The following is a 23247-nucleotide window of genomic DNA, read 5'->3' as shown; positions in this document are numbered from 1 at the left end:
TTCTAAATCAAATGAAAGAAAAAGAAAAGAAACTGAGGGAAAATCCTAAAAATCAACAGGTGCAGAAAGAAATTAAGGCATTGCAAGTTCAATTTTCTAAATTGATGAATCAAGAAATTGAATCTAAAATTAAATGGATGAAACAGAAATCCTTTGAGTCAGCAAATAAATGTGGAAAGTTACTGGCATGGCAATTGAAGAAGAGGCAGAAATTGAACACTATTGTAAGTTTAGTACAAGATGGAAAGCATCTGGAGCACCCGACAGAGATACAAAAAGCTTTTCAGAAGTATTTTAAACAATTGTACAAACAGGAAAATCAAAATAAAGAGGAAGTGGAGCAATTCTTGGACAAATTTGGGCTACATAAAATCCCAGAAGAGAACAAATCCCTACTGTCTCAACAGATATCAACGCAAGAAGTGGAATATGCTATACAACAAATGCAGTCGGGCAAGACCCCAGGACCGGATGGTTTGACAGATGCATATTATAAGACAATGAAAGATTGGTTAGTTCAACCTTTGAAGGATTTATGCAATGAAATTTTGAATGGAGGAGAGGCCCCTGAATCTTGGAAAGAGGCTTACATCACTCTGATACCAAAACCGGACACGGATAGAACGCAAGTTAAGGATTATCGCCCAATATCCCTACTTAATGTGGATTATAAAATATTTGCTAACATTTTAGCCTCCAGATTGAAAAAGGTTTTGAAAGACTTTATACATCAAGATCAAGCTGGCTTCCTTCCGGGGAGGCATTTGAAAGATAATATTAGGAATATAGTTGACATTTTGGAAATGCTGGAGCAGAAGATAAACAAAAAAGCCATTCTTATGTTTATAGATGCGGAAAAGGCGTTTGACAATATTTCTTGGCTATTTCTAAAAAGAAATTTAGAAAAAATGGGAATGGGCAATGGTTTTCTGAATGGAGTAAAAGCAATCTATTCAGAGCAAAAAGCTAAGATAATCGTGAATAATATGGTGTCAGATGAGATTAGAATTGAGAAAGGTACAAGACAAGGGTGCCCTCTCTCTCCTTTGCTTTTTATATCGGTCCTGGAAGTCCTGCTTGACAGGATTAGAAAAGATGATGAAATAAAAGGTGTAACTGTAGGGAAGAGACAATATAAACTTAAAGCCTTTGCGGATGATTTGGTGTTAACTTTACAAGATCCAGAGTCCAGTGTACAGAGGGCTCTGGAAGTTATTCAAGAGTTTGGAAGGGTAGCAGGTTTCAAATTGAATAAATCCAAAACTAAAGTACTAGATAAAAATTTGAATAAGGAAGAGAGAGAGAAATTGCAAGAAACAACTGGTTTATCTTTTGTTAAAAAAGTGAAATACCTTGGAGTGTATATGACTGCAAAAAATTTAAATTTGTTTAAAGATAATTATGTGAAATTATGGAATGAAGTTAAGAAGGATTTAGAAACGTGGACCAACCTGAAATTGTCTTTATTGGGCCGTATAGCAACGATTAAGATGAATGTATTGCCAAAGATGTTGTTTTTATTTCAATCATTACCAATAATTGAAAAGCTGAGTTGTTTTAAAGAATGGCAAAAGGTGCTATCAAAATTTATATGGCAAGGGAAGAAGCCAAGAATCAAATATAAGATATTGACTGATGATAAACAAAGAGGAGGCTTCTCTCTACCTGATTTTAAAATTTACTATGAAGCAGCTGCCTTTTGCTGGTTGAAAGAGTGGTTTACATTGGAAAACGCTGATATTTTGGACTTAGAAGGTTATGATAATGTTCATGGTTGGCATGCATATGTGTGGTACGATAAGGTTAAGGCCCATGGAAGTTTTAAAAGGCACATTGTTAGAAATTCATTGTTCAAGGTTTGGTCCAGATATAAAGATTTATTAGAAAGAAAAACGCCAAATTGGCTTTCGCCTTTGGAGGCCAAGGTTCGCAAAAGATTAAATATGGAGACCGGTTGGTTGAAATATAGAGATTTGTTGATTCAAGATGGAGACCAATTTAAATTAAAAACATATGAGGAGTTGAAAGGTAAATTGGATGATTGGCTCCAATACCATCAGATAAATGAAGCGTTTAAAATGGAAAGAGTAATTGGCTTTCAAATTGAGAGGTCAAAGGTGGAAACAGAATTGTTAGAACCTAAGACGAAAATACTTTCGAGAATGTATAAATTGCTGCTAGAATGGCATACAAAAGATGAACAAACTAAAAATGCTATGATTTTGTGGGCAAAGGATGTGGGACATAATATTATGATAGAGGATTGGGAAAAGTTGTGGAAGGAAAATATTAGATTTACTGCGTGTAGTTTATTAAAGGAGAATATAATGAAAATGATGTACAGATGGTACCTTACACCAGAAAAGCTAGCAAAGATTTACCACAACAATGACAATAAATGTTGGAAATGTAAGAAAGAAATAGGTTCATTTTACCACATGTGGTGGACATGTCCACTGGTGAATGACTTCTGGAATAAGATTTATAATGAACTTAAGAAAGTGCTAAAAGGCACATTGGTGAAGAGACCAGAGGCATTCCTAGTGGGCATTGTAGGGAAGGAGATTCCCAAGAGAAAGGTATCCTTTTTCATGTATGCCACTGCAGCTGCCAAACTGTTGATCGCTAAATACTGGAAGCAGCAAACGTTACCAACGATTGATGAATGGCAGATGAAGATGATGGAATTTATGGAATTGGCAGAGATGACCGGACGAATCCGCAACCAGGGAGAACAAGCAATTGAAGAAGAGTGGAAAGATTTTAAATTGTATTTAAAAAAATACGCTAAAGTAATATTTTAAGAATAGAAATTAAGTGGTAAATAAATCTGTGGATTAGGTAAAAGAGGTTATTTTAGAATAGAAAATAAGAACTTAGTATTAAAAGTGAATATTTAGAGGTAGAATTTGCTAAATTGGAAGTGTGTTTGAGAAACACAGGGACGGGAACCCGAGGAGGTCCCAATATACACTGTGATAAAGATAAGTTATATAGTTTTCTATTTTTTCTTTTTTATTTTCTGGTTTTTTCTGTTTTTCCTGACTTTTGTATTTTTGCTTTTTTGTATCTTCCCCATCCTTTCTAAACCTCTGTAAATCCCTTTTCTACTGTGAAAATCAATAAATATCTATTCAAAAAAAAAAAAAAGTTACGTCGACACAACTTCCGGTGTCACACGGCTGCCGGTCCCAGATTCTGCAGTCCGGGACTTGGAAGGTAAGGTCTTTCTATCCCCTTTGTTCCCCCTTCTGCCTGCCTGCATGGCTAGCACCTTCGGTGGTGACAAGGTGCAGTGGGGGCCACAGTGCAGACTATTGCTCCCTAGGGCAAAAATTTGTAGATTCAGCACTGTTGTCACAGGCCTTCCATTTCCCTGTTGTCCCATCGCTAGAGCACAGAAATGCCCTCAACAAACCCAGGCTTTATAGTTTGTATCATTTACTGCAAAAGGAGCAGCTGATGGCTGGTAAGACAAGCCAGACTGACCGTAAAATTAAAAGTTGAAAAACGATTTACTGCTTAATCCAAGAGGCACAGTTCAAAAATTAACAGTATATGAAAAAGTAATATTAATCCATGTTTCTAACACTGCTGCAAACTAGGGCTCAGAGTGACCCAAATCACGGTAGGCCACTTTTCTATGCTTATGATATCACCTGAGAATTATTCTTATTTAACAACAGAGTTTAGATATTAAAGACTTGAACTCAGATGAAACATTCTTCTGTATGCTTGCATGTCTTCACGCCACTTCTCCTCTTAACTCAATTGGGCCACACCACTACAGTCATTGCTCAGAAGCATGTTTGTCACATTCACCCATTTCCTGTGAAACCTCCTTTTAGGAACACAGGAAGCTGCCTTATACTGTGAGTCCATTGGCCCACCTACTGTAGTTCAGCACTGTCCAGACTGACTGGCAGTGGCTCTCCAGGATTTCAGACAGGAGTCTCTGTTTGAGCCTGGGATCTTTTGATTGCAAGGCAGATATTCTACCCCCGAGCTATGGCCCTTTTCTCCCTGTGTTTGAGAAATGGGCAACCTCAGGTCAAATGTAGCCCTCAATACCTCTCTGTTTGATCCCTGAAACTCTCATCAGGTCACAGCCCCTCCTACAAGCTATAACCACCTTGAGTGCTGTTGCCTAGTTGGAATGTGACCTTGAACACCCAGCTGTGATGATGCCATCCTGGAAAGAGGGTGCATAGGTATTGTGTATGTGTGTGGAAACCTCTGGCTTACACATGACTAGAATGGAATCTATTGTACAAAGGAGAGTGTTGTGGCTGCCCACTTCTGTATCTTGGCCTCCCCACCACTAGTATGCACTTGCTGGAAATTTCCCCATGAAGGAATGTGGCCTTCAGGCTGCAAAGGGCTCTCACAAAGGGCTCTCAACACTGCCACAATTAAACATGTAGTTACCTTTGCTTTCTCTTTCTCCATCTCATGGGTCTCTCTTATGCTTCCCCTCTCATTTGCCAGCAAGTATCCTTACTCCTCTTTCTGCATGGTGACATGTTTCTGTACACCCTCATCTCTCCTGTCCCCCCATTTCTGAACAGCACAACTCCCATGACCCACTGGTCACAAACACCCCAGCTCTTATTGTTCCATTACCCTTATGCAAGCAAGGAACTCTTTATATAATCAACCAACCACTTGGAATAAACAATGCCTTGACTTACTTTAACATTTGAATTGTTTTCACATCCAGAGGATGAATCAGCTGTTGATTCGAGCTGAAGGCAAGTCCATTTCCAAAGGGGGAGGAAGAACTCCTGACTTCTCTCTGTCTTCCTGATTTGTATGCAGTTTACTTGCTAGTAAATCCCGTCCCTTTCAGTGCCACCTACTCCCTAATTAATATGTTTAGGATTGGTGCCTTATTTATGTAAAATATCTACACCCCATCTTCTAATTGTAAGGCAATTTATAAGACAGCCTGTGAAAACAACAGCAACCCACAGCCAACCACAGTAATGGACACAATAAATACACACATTAAAAGAGCAGCAGTAGTCATTAAAAGCTCATGCAACTGGAAGGCTGGGGACCTTTGTCATATGAAGAATGTAAGAAGTCTTGCTCCATCAGGCTAACTGCCCACATACTCCAGCATCTTGTTCTCACAGTGCTCAACCAGATGTCTATTGGAAGGCTGCAAGCAGGATCTGAGTGCAATAAACCTCTCTGCCTTCTTGCTCACAGACCTCTTTCTTTAACTCTGAGGACCAGGGATTGAACTGGGACCTTCTTCCTTCAAAGTAGATGTTCTATGAGTGAGCTATAACTCCTTCAGAAGGGATTAGGCAGGCGGGAGTATACTCACTCTTCCTTAGGTATAATGAAGTGGGAAACTGGCTTTCCAGAATGGAGCACACTCACTGGACACAGCTCCTGTTCAAGCCTCGATGAGATGACATGCAGAATTGCACCCATATATTCAACTGGCTGGTTACGGCAGATTTGACCTTTGTTGTAAACCTTTTCAGTGCCACGTGGTAATGATAACCCCAAGGGCAATTCAGGCTGAAGTCTAATGATTTCCTGTGACAGATGGAGTGCCAGGACATGCAGCATCTGTCCAGTAGGTGTTTCTTAAGAGGCAATCCTTAGAGCATCTGTAGGCAATTAGATGCTTAATCAGAACAAAATTGAACTTTGCAGGCACATTCAAATCAACCGTACTGGTGTTTGTTGACCTTTCCAAGATTCTTATGCAGTGCTATTGTAAGTGCAACGAGATCAGATTTCTACTCAGAAGTGGTGGTTCCCCAATTCTGCCACAGTCAAACATAATTTGCCTCAGTTTGTTGATTGGGCAAAAGGCCCTGGTGGTTCAGAGAGATATGTTTTCAGCAATTCAGGGACAAAAAGATAAGGGTTTGTGTCACCCTTTCCAACACTTTGTCAGAAGGTTGGAAAGCAGACAATAACTCAATGATGTCACACAGGCTCAGGGTCAAACTAGACATGGTTCAGAGTGTGTGCCTGGCATTGAAAATGGTACTCAGTTCTCTAACTCTCCTTTTCTTACAATCCCAAGGAGGCTGCAGATGTCATAGATCCCATTTAAAGCACTCTTATACCACTTTAAACAGTCATGGACCCCCCCCCCCCAAAAAAAACCCCACTGGACATTGTTGTTTAGTGCTGAGAGTTGTGATGAGATCGCTATTCCCCTCACAGACCTACAATGTCCAGAGTGGCTCAACAATCAATTGTTCTTCCCAGGGGACTCTTAGATTTTCAGGGACAGGACTGTACTTCACTGGTAGGGTATCAACTTTGCATGCAGAATGTCGAAGGTCTGACCCTGCAGAACCACTACCATTTAGTGTGGATAACATTGAGCTAGATGGACCAATGGTCTGACTAGGTGTAAGGCGAGTTCCTATGTTCCTAGGCCTTCACTGTGACCAGGAGAACTTTTGCACAAATGAGATTGATGTGCCAGCTGCATGCCTTTCTAGAACCTTCCAATATGGCTATGGTGCTCCATGACATAGCCACCTCTCATCTTGATTACTGTAATGTGCTTTACATGGACCTGCCTTTGCAGATCATTTGGAAACTTCTGTTGGTTGAGAATGTTTATACCAGGCTTATTCCAAGGACTGGATATAGGGTTTAAGTAGCCTTCCCATCACCTATTTTTGTACCAACAGCATTGTCTTTCTTTCTAAGTGCATTTCAAAGTACTGGTTTTGACCTATAAAGCCACTAGGGACCAGATTACTTGAAGGATCACCCTTCCTCCATTTAATCCTGCCTGTTCTGAAACCCCAATCCATATAGAATCCAGGAAATAATGAATACCGTATATAAAATGGAACAAACAAACAAACACACACACGCACACACACACACACACACACAGAGAGAGAGAGAGATAGAGAGAGAGAGAGCTTAGGCAGTGAAACAGGGCCTGATCCCACTCTACACATTTGCAGTAGCCTGGGGTTATCAGCTAAAATAAAGTTAGCGTTTGTTATTAATAACCACAGACCAATTTCTTCTGATCATACAAAATCTCTCTCTCTCTCTCTCTCCTTCCCTCTGTGCTTTCTCATAATCAAAGGTTGCCCACAGAGGCCAATGTATCTCACAGTCAGAGAATATTATTACTGTGTAACGTTATAAAAAAATTCCACATAGCAGGTAAACACGTTAATTAAGAACAGAGAACAGGTCATAAGATAAATACTCAGCCTTTGGCACTTATTCTCAGAGTGCAGGGTTCACTTGTGAAGGCTCCATCTTATAATATTAGATTATGGTAATAGATGAGAACTATTTCCCACAGTTTCCCTGCTCTCTGTTGCTTTGAACTTTCTGGGGGTTCCCCCCCAAACTTCCAGCCTTTGCATTTTTCTCATGAGCCTCTGAATAGTTTGGAGCATTTTCTTAATGGGTGATGACTCACAATGATAATTCTAGAGAGCAAATCCTTCTAGAGAGCTACTCTTTCTTCAGCAACCTGCCCTACGTATATGGAAAGTATTGGAAAGGAGCATGTGGTTTGGTGGGAAGCTACTTTAAACCATATCAGACAATTGGTCCATCAAGGCCAGGCCAGTTTACATTGACTGGTAGGAATTCTTTGGGGTTTCAGACAGGGGTCTCTCCCAGCCCTACCTGGAAATGCTTGAATTGAACCCGGCACCTTCCACATGCAAAGGAGATGTTCTACTATTGAGCTATAGCCCTTCCTCAATAACCCTAAAGAGGTTTTCCATACAGTCCCAAGCAGCAGTAAGACTTGGCCCTTACTTATTCTCCAAACCAACTTTAACTGAGAACGTTTGGTTGATGCCCAAGAGAATCATACCTGCCAAGTCTCTCGCTGAAAAATGTGGGATCAGCAGCATCGTGGCACCGGATGTTGCATAGAAGCAACTTCTAGGGCTGCTCTGACCATGTGTGGGCACAGGAAATAGGGCAGAGTGGCACCGGAAGTCGCTTCTACGCATGCCCGGCGGCCATCTTGGTGGTGGCCGCATGGCGGTAGCCATCTTGGTCGTGGCCGCATGGCGACGTCCATCTTGGTGACAGCCGCTGCCATGCGGCCACCACCTAGATGGCCGCCGGGCATGCATAGAAGCGACTTCCGGTGCTGCTCTGCCCTATTTCCAGTGCCCACACATGGTCAGAGCAGCACCCAAAATGGAGGCTCCCTGGCAGGTAGGAAATCCAGGGGATTTCTGGGATTTTTCTCCATTCGGGAGAACAGCGGGAAACGGATTAATATCCGGGGGTTTCCCGCGAAAAACAGGATACTTGGCAGCTAAGAAGAGAATGGCACCACCTACTACAATAGTAGGGAACCTCATCCCACCACAGGCCCTGCTCTATGACTTTCTTCCACCGGCTCGAATGTGATATTGCTTTGCCTCAATGGAGGCTGGAGAGTAAAAACAAAACAAAACGCCTCTGACATTTGCATGGCTTGAATGCATTCTACGGTATAAAGGTAAGAATCCCATTCATTGATCTGCCCACTTTGCATCTGGGCCACCATGGACACAAGAGAATGCAGTCCTCAAGCTTGAAAAGGTTCCTCACCCGAAACCTATAGTTTTTAAGTCTCCCCCTCAATATGCAATTTATGAATGGTATTTTAATTATGTATTTTATCTGCCTCCAGATTAGCTGTATTTTTTATGTTAGGTTTTGTGTGGTTAGCTGCCCTGGTAGCATTCATCATAAACATTACAGAACAAACTCCTTGATAATTTGTTAGAATGGTGTGGGGGACAATTAATATGTTAACTTAAAGGTAAAGGTAAAGGGACCCCTGACTATTAGGTCCAGTCGTGACTGACTCTGGGGTTGTGCGCTCATCTCGCATTATTGGCCGAGGGAGCCGGCGTACAGCTTCCAGGTCATGTGGCCAGCATGACAAAGCCGCTTCTGGCGAACCAGAGCAGCACACAGAAACACTATTTACCTTCCCGCTGTAGCGGTTCCTATTTATCTACTTGCATTTTGACGTGCTTTCGAACTGCTAGGTTGGCAGGAAATATGTTAACTTAGAGATGGGCAAATATTCCCTTTCTCCCCTTAAAACATACACACACACACACAGGCATTTTTGTGAACATCCCTTGCAAACTCACTCACCAAACCTCATGAAAGGCTAAGGCTATATTGGACAACATTTATATCCTACTTTTTGAAAATAAGTACACTCAGTGTGGCTTTTGCAAGTACTCAAAAATGGTGCACCCCCCCCCCCCAATGCCCTGGAATGACACATGTGGTGGAGGGAATGGTAGTTGTAACAAAGAAAAGTGGATGGAGGTGAAAAAATGAAGACACTTATAAGAATTTTTTTCTGGTTTCAAATATACAGTACAATCATGAATATGGGGATTTAAATCTTTTACCAGCTTTTTACCCTACAATTTAATAAAGTGGTTGAAGCAAATTAAAAGGTAGCTAATTAGCATTAAGCAATATTAAGTATTTTCCCATAGGGTATGTTACCTCTAAAACTTGACCAATCCTTCATTCTGAACAAGTTTCTGCTAACTGTTTATTCTTTTTAAAAATTGCATCAACATCCCATCAAAAACTGCACACATATTAGCACCTTTTTCTAAGTATTATCACTTGTGGGGGTGGGGAATTATAATAGTAGGCTTTCTGTTTTTCAGTGATAGAAACCAAAGAGTACCGTCTTGCATCGTCACCAAATGTCTAATTCTAAACCTCATCCCATAGGCCATAGGTGGCCCTCCAGGCCTCAGTCCAGTTATAGTTACTGCAACTGTATTATTATTATTATTATTATTATTATTATTATTATTATTATTATTAATCTCTAATATAATTTCCTTCTTCCATTCTGCTCCTGCTAGTGGCACCAATCATTACCAGACTTAAGTGTTCACGTCTGGTGCCCCTTAATCCACCCCATGAAAAGAAGAACTAAACATGATCATGCATAGCTAAAGCAGACCAGCTTTTACATTGAAAAATATGTACTGTATAGGCAGATTCCTTTGGGAATAATCATAGCTGGTCCTCAGCCTCCAAGAGCAGTAGGAAAATAAAGAGGCTCACCCCTTTTCAACATAATCATGATTCAGGGGCAGGTCGCATTCTGGGAAAGGGAGCCTGCGTATGCGATGTTGACAGCTATAGGTTGTTGTATTTTAGTCATAATTCTTCCAGGAAAGGTACTGTAGGAAGAACTTATGTAAAAAGCTGCAAACTGGAAACTCTTTTCAGATCACAAGGAGCAAGTTTTTTATGACATGACAAAACCCTAAAAGAATGCTGCATGTTCTCAATTGCCATCTGGTGGCAGGTTATGCACTAACTCTCTATAGATAATATACACCACTGGAGTATAAATTGCTGTCGCTATCAGTATGCTAATACAGACACTTCCACATCATGGGCATGCAGGAGTGTGAAGGAATTCACCAAGCTCTGGGCCCTGAATTGTTTCAAGAGTAGAAAAGAGAGAGCATAGTTCAGTGGTTCGCCTCTATTTTGCGTGTGGAAGGTCCTAAATTGAATCTTAGATGGGCAACTCCAGTTACAAGGGAAGGGCTGTGGATCAATGGCAGAACACATGTTTTGCATGCCAAAGGTCCCAGGTTCAATTGCTGGAGTCTCTGGGTAGGTCCAGAAAAGCCTCCTGTCTAAAACCCTGAAGAACTTTGGCCAGACAAGGAGCTAGATTGGTGGGAGCCATCCCAGTGCCCATGTGTGCTATGGTGCCTGTGAAGACCTTCATTGGGGCTCGTAGACAGGAACCCTGAACTGAACTTCCACAGGGGCACCAATCCAGCAGGATGCCTAGTATGCCTTTGCAAGCAGCTTCCTTGCAGAGAAGCCACATGCAAAGAAGCAACCCACCAAATTGGACTTCTACATACTTGGTCCTGCCCCACTCCCAGCCATATGCTTAACTAGGTTCTTTATTTGTTTTTGTTTTTTAAACTAATTAAACATTAACCCCATGCTGAACTAATTTGGGACTGGATCCAGGGCAGGGTGATTGGTCCCCCGGTTGACCCAATATTGATTAGCCTAATGGGGAGAAGGTCAGGGCCATGGAATGGATTGGGTGGGTGAGTATGCACAGAATTTCCTAGACCCAGGTAACTTTAGGAATCACTGAGCCCACCAGCATTCTGGGGAAGGACTGTAGTTCAGAGGTAGAACATCTGCTTTGCATGCAGAAGGTCATAAGATCAACTCCCGATATCTTCAGACAGGCCTGGAAAAGACTCCTTGTCTGAAACCCTGGAGGGCCGCAGCCAGTCAACCATGGGTCCCCAGATCTTATTGAACTGCAACCACTGTTGTCCCTGGTCATGCCAGCAGGGGGTAATGGGAGTTGTAGTCCAACAACATATGGGTTGAGAAAGGCTGAGCTAGATCAGGCATCCCCAAACTTCAGCCCTCCAGATGTTTTGGACTACAATTCCCATCTTCCCCGACCACTGGTCCTGTTAGCTAGGGATCATGGGAGTTGTAGGCCAAAACATCTGGAGGGCCGAAGTTTGGGGATGCCTGAGCTAGATGAATCTATGGTAGAACTCAGTATAAGGAAGCTCCTTATGTCCTTATCTCAAATCAGCCCTTCAGCTGCTGACCATAGCTGCCAAGTTTTCACTTTTCTTGCGAGGAAGCCTATTCAGCATAAGGGAAAATCCCTGTAAAAAAGGGATAACTTGGCAGCTATGCTGCTGACCAGCATTTTCAACTGCATAATGACCACAGCCTGTCACAGATCTGACACTCAGTGCCATTTTGATTACCCTGGCAAGAGTGTGAGAGAAATCCCTTTCTGTCTGCCAACATCAGACAGAAAAGACAGACAAGCAAGCAAGCAGACAGATATATCTGCATAGAAATGAACAAGACAAGTTCACATATTCTCTCAGCATTCTGCTCTGCTTCTGATTTACTTGACTCAGAAATACACATCTGAATCCAGCTGGTGATTTGGCAATAAAGTGATATCTGAGCTTAACAGCCCAACAAGAGAAGAAGAGGGGGGAACTAAATTACACTTGTTTATGGAAACATTACTGTACCTTTGATCTGACTTGTGCTTCTTTTCGTGTGTGTGTGTGTGTGGTGTGTCAGATGACTGCAAATGAGCTTTTGTATTTCACTTTGCCAAGTTTGATGGAAACCTTTAATTAAGTCAAAGTCCTGGAGGGCAGATTTCCCAATTTGGCAATGAAAGGCTGACATAGCAGAGAATATTATCTATCTATCCCCATACTTCAAAAGTTGCTTGGGAAATTTCTGTGGCTGTACACCAGGCATCCCCAAACTTCGGCCCTCCAGATGTTTTGGACTACAATTCCCATCTTCCCCAACCACTGGTCCTGTTAGCTAGGGATCATGGGAGTTGTAGGCCAAAACATCTGGAGGGCCGCAGTTTGGGGATGCCTGCTGTACACTTTATAAACTATCAGAAAAGGTGTTTAAATTGATAACCAATTCTGAGAAATAATTCACTAAACTAGCAGTAGGAAATTTCTCAAAAAAATAAAATAAAAATTCCCTGTATTCTGGGTTCTTTCCATTTAGGCTTAACCTTCCAAGCCAGGCCTCCATGGCTGTAAGAAACCCTTGAAGACAAAATCAAGAACAGAAACTCATTGAGCCTGTGCAGCTGAAAGAGGTATTCTCATTTCTAATTAGAGTAATACCCCAAGATTATTACAAGCTCTTTCCCCACACATATTTATGGGCTATAAAACAACCTGTTGGTGCCTTCCATGAACAAACTGCTTCTGGTTTAGCAAAGCAGCAGTTTTATCTCATTCCTTCCCCCAACAATTGTGCAACCTCTCTGTAGAGTCTCATTAATTATGTGTTTCTTCACCTCTTGATCTGGCAAATGGCTTGGAGGATAGTTGACGGAATTTTCCAACCTCTTTGATAGCATTAAGTTGCTTGTTGTGTAAAGGAATGGAAATCATTAGAATATGGAAAATACATTGACTCTTGGATGAAGGAACATGTCTACTGGCTTCAAACAGAGGAAGACGGGGACATGCAAGCCCATCCATTTTCTAGAAAACTGCATTCTATAGAAACATATATGCCACTAGAACTTGACATTATTGATCACACATTTCACAAAAATTGTTCCAGGGCTATTTTCACTAGAATTCACATGGCTAAGGAACTGGCCTCTTTATTGCTACACACACACACACACACACACACACACACACACACACATGAAGTTAAAACTCGTCAGAATTTGGTTTTTCCATAAACACTGGCATACATTTTACATTTTTGTTCTTTTTTTTCTGCTCAGAATTCAGTCCCAATCATCTCCTGTGCAAAATCTAGGGTTGCAGCGTCTAGAAAAGATCCTCATCTGAGACCCTCTGGAGCTGAACCAAGCAGGATTGATGGACTATAGATACTTATAACTTGAAAGGGACCTTTGCTTAGCAGTGGAGCTAATGTTCTGCATGTGTAGAGACTCCAGATAAACCCATTGCATATGTCATTAAAAATACAAGGGAAGATTTTGCTTAAGGTCCCGGAGAGCAGCATCACTCAGAATGGACCGTATTATATGGGGTAGTACTCAGTATCAATCTGACTCGAAATATGAAGCAGCTGCTTCTATCTAATTGGCTTAATTTGCATAATGCTTTTGTGCCTGTAGGGCAGCAATAGGCAATACAATGTCAGCAGACAGCTTCTGATCTACCAAGACATTGATTACTCTCATCCTAAATGACTGGTCCAGAAAATGTGCACAAGATAACAGCAGTATAGAGCTCCATGTGTCAAAAGCTAAATGTTCATAGACTTGTAGAATTTTAGCATTGGAAGGGTTCCCAAGTGCCATCTAGTCCAACCCCCTGCAATGCAAGAATCTCAACTAAAGTATCCATGACAGGTGGCCATTGAACCTCTGCTTAAAAACCTTCAAGGAAGGAGCTACAACCTCCACCTAAGAGAGTCCGTTCCACTGTTGAACAGCCTTGGTTTTCACCTTGGTTGCCTGCCTCTGCACACATTCCAGCTTGTCAATATCTTTCTTAAATGGTGGTGCCCAGAACTGGACACAGTACTCCAGGATTGGTCTGTCTAAGACAACAACAACAACAACAACAACAACAACAACAACAACAACAACAACAACAATAATGCTAATAATAATTAATTATTTATACTCCGCCCATCTGGCTGGGTTTCCCCAGCCACTCTGGGCGGCTTCCAACAGAAAAATGAAATGAAATAATCTATTAAACATTAAAAGCCTCCCTAAACAGAGCTGCCTTCAGATGTCTTCTAAAAATCTGGTACCTGTTTTTCTCTCTAACATCTGATGGGAGGGCGTTCCACAGGGCGGGTGTCACCACCAAGAAGGCCCTCTGCCTAGGTCCCTGCAACTTGGCTTCTCGCAACGAGGGAACCGCCAGAAGGCCCTCGGTACTGGGCCTCAGTGTCCGGGCAGAATGATGGGGGTGGAGACGCTCCTTCAAGTATACTGGACCGAGGCCATTTAGGGCTTTAAAGGTCAGCACCAACACTTTGAACTGTGCTCAGAAACGTACTGGGAGCCAATGTAGATCTTTCAAGACCGGTGTTATGTGGACCAGTCACCATTCCAGCTGCCGCATTCTGGATTAGTTGTAGTTTCCGGGTAACCTTCAAAGGTAGCCCCACATAGAGCGCATTGCAGTAGACCAAGCAGGAGATAACTAGAGCATGCACCACTCTAGCGAGACAGTCTGCGGGCAGGTAGGGTCTCAGCCTGCGTACCAGATGGAGCTGATAGACAGCTGCCCTGGACACAGAATTGACCTGCACCTTCATGGACAGCTGTGAGTCCAGAATGACTCCCAGGCTGCGCACCTGGTCCTTCAGGGGCACAGTTACCCCATTCAGGACTAGGGAGTCCTCCACACCTGCCCGCCTTCTGTCCCCCACAAACAGTATTTCTATCTTGTCAGGATTCTACCTCAATCTGTTAGCTGCTATCCATCCTCCAACATTACTATTACTTCCCTTGATCAGACACTAGACTTCTGTTAATGCAGTCAAGAATAGCATTAGCTTTTCTTTTCTTTTTGGTGCTGCATCATACTGTGGATTCATGTTAAGCTTGTGGTCTCCTAAGTTAAGACCCATATGTTATGCAGTGGATCAGGAGTGCCAACTTGGCCCCACGACCGTGCGTGCCCGGTGCCGTGGATGCCATGCATGGGGAATTTTATGGGTGCTTGGGCACCCAGGGGCCCAGGGCGTTTGCACCTATGCAGTGGATACAGCATGCAGACCTTACATTGCCAGATAATGAAAAAGATCTCTGCCAGAGAACTGTTGCCAGTGAGACTAGACGCTGTTGGGTTTGATGGTCAAACAGTCTGATGGGGTTTAAGTCAACTTCCTAAACTGCTACAATGGCAAGAAATTTCCATTCATAAAGCTCTTGTTCCATAAGTATACAGTTTAGATGTTTTAATATGCAAAACAAGTGATAATTAAAACAAATTGCAATTAAAACAGTCTTTAATGAGGTTAAACAGTAACATGATAGATATGTATCTCTCATGTGATTCAATAAATAATTTCTTAATAAGAGACATATAATTAACATAGGGAAAAGGGCACTGTTGAAACTAAATTAAATTATACCATACTCAAGGCACTTATCCATTTAATGCTATGTGTTAATGAAAAAATATTTTAAGGAACTTTTTAAATTTAATGAAGAATAGCAGTTTAAAGAATTAAATAAGCCAGCATAGCAGATTGCAGTCGTTCTGTCAGACTCATGTTGCCCCACTGAATTAAGCCATGCAACTTGCTAATTATGCACTGTGTTATGTTTCAACAAATACTAATACATAAATGAAGCCTTATGCAGATGACATAATCTATTAAGTCATTCTTGTCACAGACAAGCAGGGCCAGCTCTGGGATTTTTTTTCTGCCCTTAGGCAAAAAGTTTAAATGCTGTAATAAACCCTCACACACTAGAAACGGTGGATTCTAGCACTTGTTATTCAACCTTTCCACACTGGTCTTGTGGTTCTCTGGTGTCAGGATCATACTTGACCCAGACTGGTGAGACGTCTTGTGAGGAAGAGGTTTGGGGCCTCATGGCAAACCCCAATAAAACTGAAGACCTTGAAGAATCCACATTAGTCTTAGCAAGCAGTCATGACTATCTCATCTGCTTGCTCTAAAAAAACCCCATTTGAACCACACCCTGACCCTGCTCCTCAATTCTCTCCAGCCCAAGACTCAAGAGCAAAGGTGGAACAGTGGCAAACAATAAACTAGTAAATAAACATGAAGAGGAGGAGTCAGCACTGAGGATATAAATCTCTTAATCTCATTTGGATGCTTGCTGGGTTAAGTCTCTCCTCTTTACAGAGGGGAGGGGTTGTGAGTGGAAGCCGCTCCCGCATAGGCGAAGGGGGCGTTTCGGCCCCTTGCCTACCTGCCCTCGCTGCCGCGCCACGCCTCCGCTAGCCAACCAATAGGACTGACTCGGGGGCGGGGTTTAGCTGCACTTATTGCAGCCATGGCAGACCTCAGCCTCCATTTTGTGCCAGGTTTCAGTCAGGGTAGGTTTTGACATTGCTACGGACTTCGGTTGGTCGCCTTGGTTGCCCAAGGGGTCTGGTAGGAGTTTTTTGTCCATCTGGCAAAATTGGCTCATGCCTCTTGGTTTTTTTCACCAACTCGTAGCAAATCGTCACAGCTTTATTGGTGGTTAGGCATTGGTATATCCATGATGTGTCGGAGGGGCCAAGGTTCGGGACATCGCCTACCCCTCCATCTTTAGGGTATTCCATTGAAGGAATCCGGCGGCGTGGATCTCACCCGATGTCCTGCTGGTGGCTAGGGCCATGGCACGACACCCCCCCCGGTGGCATCAGGGGGAGCTTTCAGTTGTATTTGCATCAACAGGCTCCACCTTCTGGTTGCTAACCTTTGATGACTCCACGCTGAGCGGGGGGGGGGGGGGTGTCATCTAGTCTGCCCAACCCAATGCCTAAGCCAATACCACTCACATGCTGTAACCAATAAAGTTGTGGCCTTTTCCACCCATTAACTATAATACATTGTGTCCGTGTGTCTTTATTTCCCCAAGCGGGTGGCGGGTTCTCGACTCACAAATAGCTTCCTATTGAGCGCTGTAGCTTGGCTCCCACTCCCACATTGGGTTCTGCTAATGCACATTGTTGACCATGTCTCTATCATCCCTTCCCTTAATCTCTTTCCAGTGCTGAGATAGGTTTCCAAGGCTGCAGCATCACCTAGAGAAGTCTTCCCAGCCACCCATCCTCCAGGTACTGTTTGACTACAATTCCCATCATCCCTTAATCATTAGCTGCGGTGGCTGAGGCTGATGGGAGTGGTAGTTCAAAGCATCTGGAGGGGACCAGGTTGCAAAGGCTGGCCTAGAAACTCAAGAAAATCCCTGGAACAAGCCTTTCTGGTGTATTTTCTCCCAAGTTCTATGCATTTTCTCCCAAGCCCCCCCCCCCCCCCCGAATATATGCAGTGTAGTGTCCAGCATGGCAAGTTCCACATACTCAGAGCTTTCTTACCACCACTATAACCTGCCAACCTTCCTAGAGCATAATCCTAGAGCATAATAAAAAGTATCCTTTTAAAAATGGAATAGTTTAAACTAGGCATGTCACTTGGCACCAATGTCCATTGCAAAAAACAGGTGTGGAAGGCAAACCTTGCCATGTGCCATTGTGCCATGGTGTCAGCTTGCTCCCCTTCAATGCTGCCTATTTCTTTAAAAAAAATGCTGCACACCTGGGAAAAACACATGGAAAATGTCAGAGCTAGTCTATTCACCTCTATGTCCAACTTTCTTTCACAATACAGGGTTGTTCAGGCCCAACACACCAAGTTTGCAACATCAGAATAATCTTGCTTCCATACAGTAAACGGTCAGCATCTATAAATCCACATGGGACGAATATGTCCTCTTTTCCAAACTCCCAGGTCCTCCAAGATCATAAGTCTTAAACCCCTAACAATCTCCTTCGAGTATTTCTTTTAAAAAAAAAAAATTCTCTATCCAAAGTTCCATGGTCTCATTATACCCATCATTTCAGAAGTGCTGTTTTTCATGTAATGGAGAATAGTTTCAATTCACCACACCCACACCCACACACCCAGCCCTCAGTTTTTGAGAAGAGGGACTGAGAGTTGCATTGGGAATGAGGGCCTCCTGGGTAAATGGCCCATTTCTTTTCCCCAAGCCAGCTGTTTGGCATGGCAAGCAGCCCCTCGACTCTCCTGTGAATCACAAACACATTGAAACAAGGACTACTGGTATTGGATTTCGTTTCATTTCTGTTGGATTTAAAGTGCCAAGCCTGGTTTATAATGATTGAGTCAAGATTGCAGAGTGATCTTTTTCAAGCAAATTTTAATTAGATAGACCCAATGGCTGGGTAACAGATAAGCTGCCAGCACGCCCTATGTAAATATATTATATTATCCGTACTTGGAATAGTACATGCAATCCAGCCAATTCACTATTGATTCAGAAGGCATGCATAGATTGGTTCCAGCATGAAAAAGGAGGGCACTTTTAGCCAGGACAGGCTTCCTATATGATGAGGATACTGCTTACCATTCAATAATGCTCATCTGAATTCTAGGGTTTTTGTGCACTGAACAGGGACAGTGTGTTGGATGTGACATCCTGACTGAAACAAATGACTTGATTACAGGCTTATTAAAATTGAAACAGGGCTGACTTGATGAACCCTGACAGGCCCTACTGTACATGTCACTCTGCATCACAGCTAAAAACAAAAGATAATGTCCTTAGTTCAGAAAGAAGCTGATGCTCACTTAGGGAAATAGCCACTTGCTGATGCAGTAGGCACACTAACAGCACAAGCCACAAACCACTTCTGTCAGCGTATGGCCACTTAAACCATCTAAGCCCCACCAATGTCAAGGGACCAGAGGGGGTGGGGAGAGAGAGAGACAAATTCGCAAACCTATTAATCCAAAAGACTTGGACCAAATCCAGTAAGGGCCCAGTCCGGTGGGCTGCTGTGCTGTGCCAGAAGTTAAAGAACGATCCCTTGCACAATATGGTTGCAAAGAGCCCCAGCAGGCTCTTTTCTAGTTAAAAGGCTTTCTGCACAGGGCAAGCTCAGGTTGCCCGTGTTCCTATTTGTCCAGCAGAGATGGGGGTTGGGAAGGAGGCTTCTTCAATATAAGAATCTGACAAGCAAAGCCAGGCTAGGAGCTTGGGCTTGCGTGCAGCTCCATCTCTGCCAAGTTCTTCTGAGGCTGGTGGCTTAATGCCAGGGTGTCATTTTTCACACAGAAGATGCAATACCCAGCAGTCTGGCTGAGGAAGAATAAAATTGTCATCTGCACTCACTCTACTCTGATCCTTAAAGGCTTGTTTAGGTTTGTTCTCCTTGCCTGTGAAACAGCTCCAATTGATCCAACAGCCACATTAACATGACACTTTTCAGGGACTAGGGAGGGTTGAATCTGTCAATTTTGGTTTCTCTCAGTTTCTCATTTTTCCAATCTCTTTATTTATTTTTTCCCTAAATCAGTTTGCGAATTTTTTGAGGAGGCCTCATGAAAATTCATCAGTGTTTAAGTGTACATTTCTCCTAATAAACACATTTTGCGTGTTTATATAATGCATGTTTATATAATGCACACACACACACACACACACACGAAAATTTTTGTGTTTTCACAATATAATGCTATTTTCCCTAATAGAATGCATGTTTGTGTGTTATTTTCCACAAAACAATGAATTTTTATGCAGCTTCTCATAATATACACATTATTTTTGTTAGGAGAATTACACCATTAAATCTGGAAAAGAGCCAATTTTGAAGGTGTCCTTTGGTTTGCATATTGTTTTTAGGGATGTGGAAATTAGGTACCAGTAGTTTTACACTAGGGACCCAGGTGGCGCTGTGGGTTAAACCACAGAGTCTAGGGCTTGCTGATCAGAAGGTCGGCGGTTCGAATCCCTGCAACGGGGTGAGCTCCCGTTGCTCGGTCCCAGCTCCTGCCCACCTAGCAGTTCGAAAGCACATCAAAGTGCAAGTAGATAAATAGGGACCGCTCCGGCGGGAAGGTAAACGGCGTTTCCGTGTGCTGCTCTGGTTCGCCAGAAGCAGCTTTGTCATGCTGGCCACATGACCCGGAAGCTGTCTGTGGACAAATGCCGGCTCCCTCTGCCTATAGAGCAAGATGAGCGCTGCAACCTCAGAGTCGGACACGACTGGACCTGATGCTCAGGGCCCCTTTAGTTTTACACTAAAATGTGAACCAAACTGAATTTGTTCCCTATACTTATCTGGGAACCAGTTGCCATTTGATCTTTAAATGATAATTTATTAGCAGTTATCATGACTGAGCAAGCCAATGAGATGATTGCATGCTCTAATGGCTCCCTGTGCCCACAACTGCTTTAGCACATAGTGAACTTACTGTGCAATAGAAACAACCATAATAAGTAAGCCTATTGGCTTCAGTGACTTAAAAAAACAACCCCACACATTTGAATGGCATACATAAGGATGCTCTTAGATGCATGTTGGACTGAAGCCTGTGTTTCCAGTGGGTGATATGGTTGTCAATTATTCAGTTCAAGCTATAACCCTCTCCACAAACGAAGCATGCAATGGCACCTGCACTTTTAAAATATAAATAAACGAAGCTTCAGTGAACTTAACCTTGGAAAGAGGTAAACACCTCCTACGGCAGTCTGAAATATGACTTGTCAGCTTATAGTGAAGGCGGAGAGAGTCCAAAGGCACTAAACTCTTAGATTTCCTTATTAAATTTCACTCGGAGCAGGGAAGGAAAATGTAAGCACAATCCTGGAAAGAACTGGCCCATTTAGAAAGAGAGTAGAAGATTGGTCTGAAAGTTCTATGTCAAGGGCAAACTAGGTGTTCCCAGTCTGAAACCCTGAAGAGCCATTGCAAGGTAGTGTAGAGAAAATGGCAAGCTAGATAGGTCTGATTTGCAGATTCCTATGTTCCCTTTATTACTATGTAAGCAAGCTATCACTCAGCTTCAGATCTCTCAAATCTCCAAGATGAGCATGGTCTCCTATCTTACAAGCTGGTATAAAATTCCCTGTAATAATGCATGCAGTACAACACTTTGAACTTCTAAAAGTGCTATATAAACACTGAATATTATTATTAAGCTGCATCATTTATGAATTTTCTCTCTCCATTTCTTTACCCTGATTGTCAAAGTAACCAGGTGGTCAGAGCATGTTAAGGCTCTCTAAAACCTTGCCACTCACCCAACAATCTCCTATTGAAAAAGAATGTTTTCTTGGAAGCAATTGCAGCAAACTGAGAGGTTCAGCATCAGCATCCTGCATAGTGGAACATTTACTGAGACCTAAATGTCCAGGAAGGTTCCTCTAAGACTGATGCCTGCCCTGTCCCTAGTGCTTCTTGATCCCCTAGAGGTAGAACATCTACCCTCTTCCCTTTACCCAACGGCTGCCACAGTTGCCACTGCAGTATATTCAATCAGAACACACATTCTACGAACACAGAAGAGGTTTGCTGGATCAGAGCAAAAGCCAATGTAGTCCAGAACTCAATTTCCCAGCAGCAAACTATCTGCCTACAACAAGCCCACAAGCTGGGCATGAGGGTAATAGCCTCCTGCTGTTGCTTTTCCCAGCATCGATGCATGGTGCCTCGAATCTTGGATGACTTTATCCAGCCACCAATAGTCTTACCTTCCATGAACTGATCTAATGAAGAAGAAGAGTTTGGATTTGATATCCCGCTTTATCACTACCCTAAGGAGTCTCAAAGCGGCTACCATTCTCCTTTCCCTTCAAACACTCTGTGAGGTGAGTGAGGCTTAGAGATTTCAGAGAAGTGTGACTAGCCCGGGGTCACCCAGCAGCTGCATGTGGAGGAGCCGAGATGTGAACCCGGTTCCCCAGATTACGAGTCTTAACCACTACACCACACTGGGTATGAGATGAGCTCTGGGATCAAGTCCTCCCCACACTATGCAACATCTGCAGGTGAGTGCTGCAGTCTGTGCTGATAGTGTGGCCATCTGTTTGGTGCTACAATTCATCAGTTGTACAACACGCTCTCTATCCTAGGTGCTAGATACTGTACGAGGATTCTGCAGTGGGTCCTTCTGCATGCATAAGCCTCAATTTAAAGCCTGCTTCTGCATGCAAACCACCCTGGCTAGATCAGGGGGCTGATTTCTACTTGGTGTCAGAAGAGACAGGGAGGAAGACTGACATTAGATACTCAATCAGCAGATTGTCTGTTTATGTAAACACTGCCTTTGTAAGTATTTGGGGTGAAGACCCTAAATGCTGTCACTTGTCAACAACAGACTAAACAAAATGTGTAGCCAGAAAAAAACCTTACGATGGGATGGGTGGGGGGAGGACAGGAAAATATTGAGAATTTCTCTGTTTTTTAAACACAATCTGCCTGTTGTAAAAAAAAAAAAAGTGAGGAACAGATGTTTGCATTCACAAGTCTTCTAAAAAACAGTTAGATTACTATTAGTAGGTGTTGTTAACCAAAGAGAAGTGAATATTGCTTTGTTTGGAGCCTTTTCAAAAATACCACCCAATGTTGGATGTTCAGGGACTGCGATACTGACACATCTGTATTTTGATTTAATTAGCTGTTTCATGAGATTACACTGTGGCATGTGATGCCTTTCAAACCCAGCACCTGTAGGCAGAATTAGAAGCATTGAAACTGTGGCTACTCATGTTCACAGAATTTTAACTCCCCCCTTTTTTTGGTCAAAACAATTAAGGCACTACAAAATTCTAGCAAAATCATTATTACTTTGTATTATAAGAACCTACCGAGAGTTTCCTTCCTGCCTGAATATATATCATAGCTGCCAAGTTTTCCCTTTTCTCACGAGGAAAATCCCTTTTAAAAAGGGATAACTTGGCAGCTATGATATATATCTGTTCGTGGGAGTGGGTGGGGGAACAGTATGACTGAGAAAATCCTAAAAGCAGGAATGACACCACAAAAGTCTTGTGTGAAACTACAGTTTGGGGTTGAATATGCCCCAGCTGGAACTGCAGGTCAAGAGTCCTTCCTATATCTCAATACTGGAAACGTGCCTGGCTTTGCAAGATGTCCCCAAGTCACAGTGGAAGGCACAGATTGTTGACTGGCCCTGGGCTACATCTTTGGCTGCTGGAGAAGTGATGACCTCTGCCCC

Source organism: Zootoca vivipara, chromosome 7, assembly GCF_963506605.1.
Source record: "Zootoca vivipara chromosome 7, rZooViv1.1, whole genome shotgun sequence".
NCBI classification, from domain to species: Eukaryota; Metazoa; Chordata; class Lepidosauria; order Squamata; family Lacertidae; genus Zootoca; species Zootoca vivipara.
Note: the sequence above shows the minus strand (reverse complement) of the source record.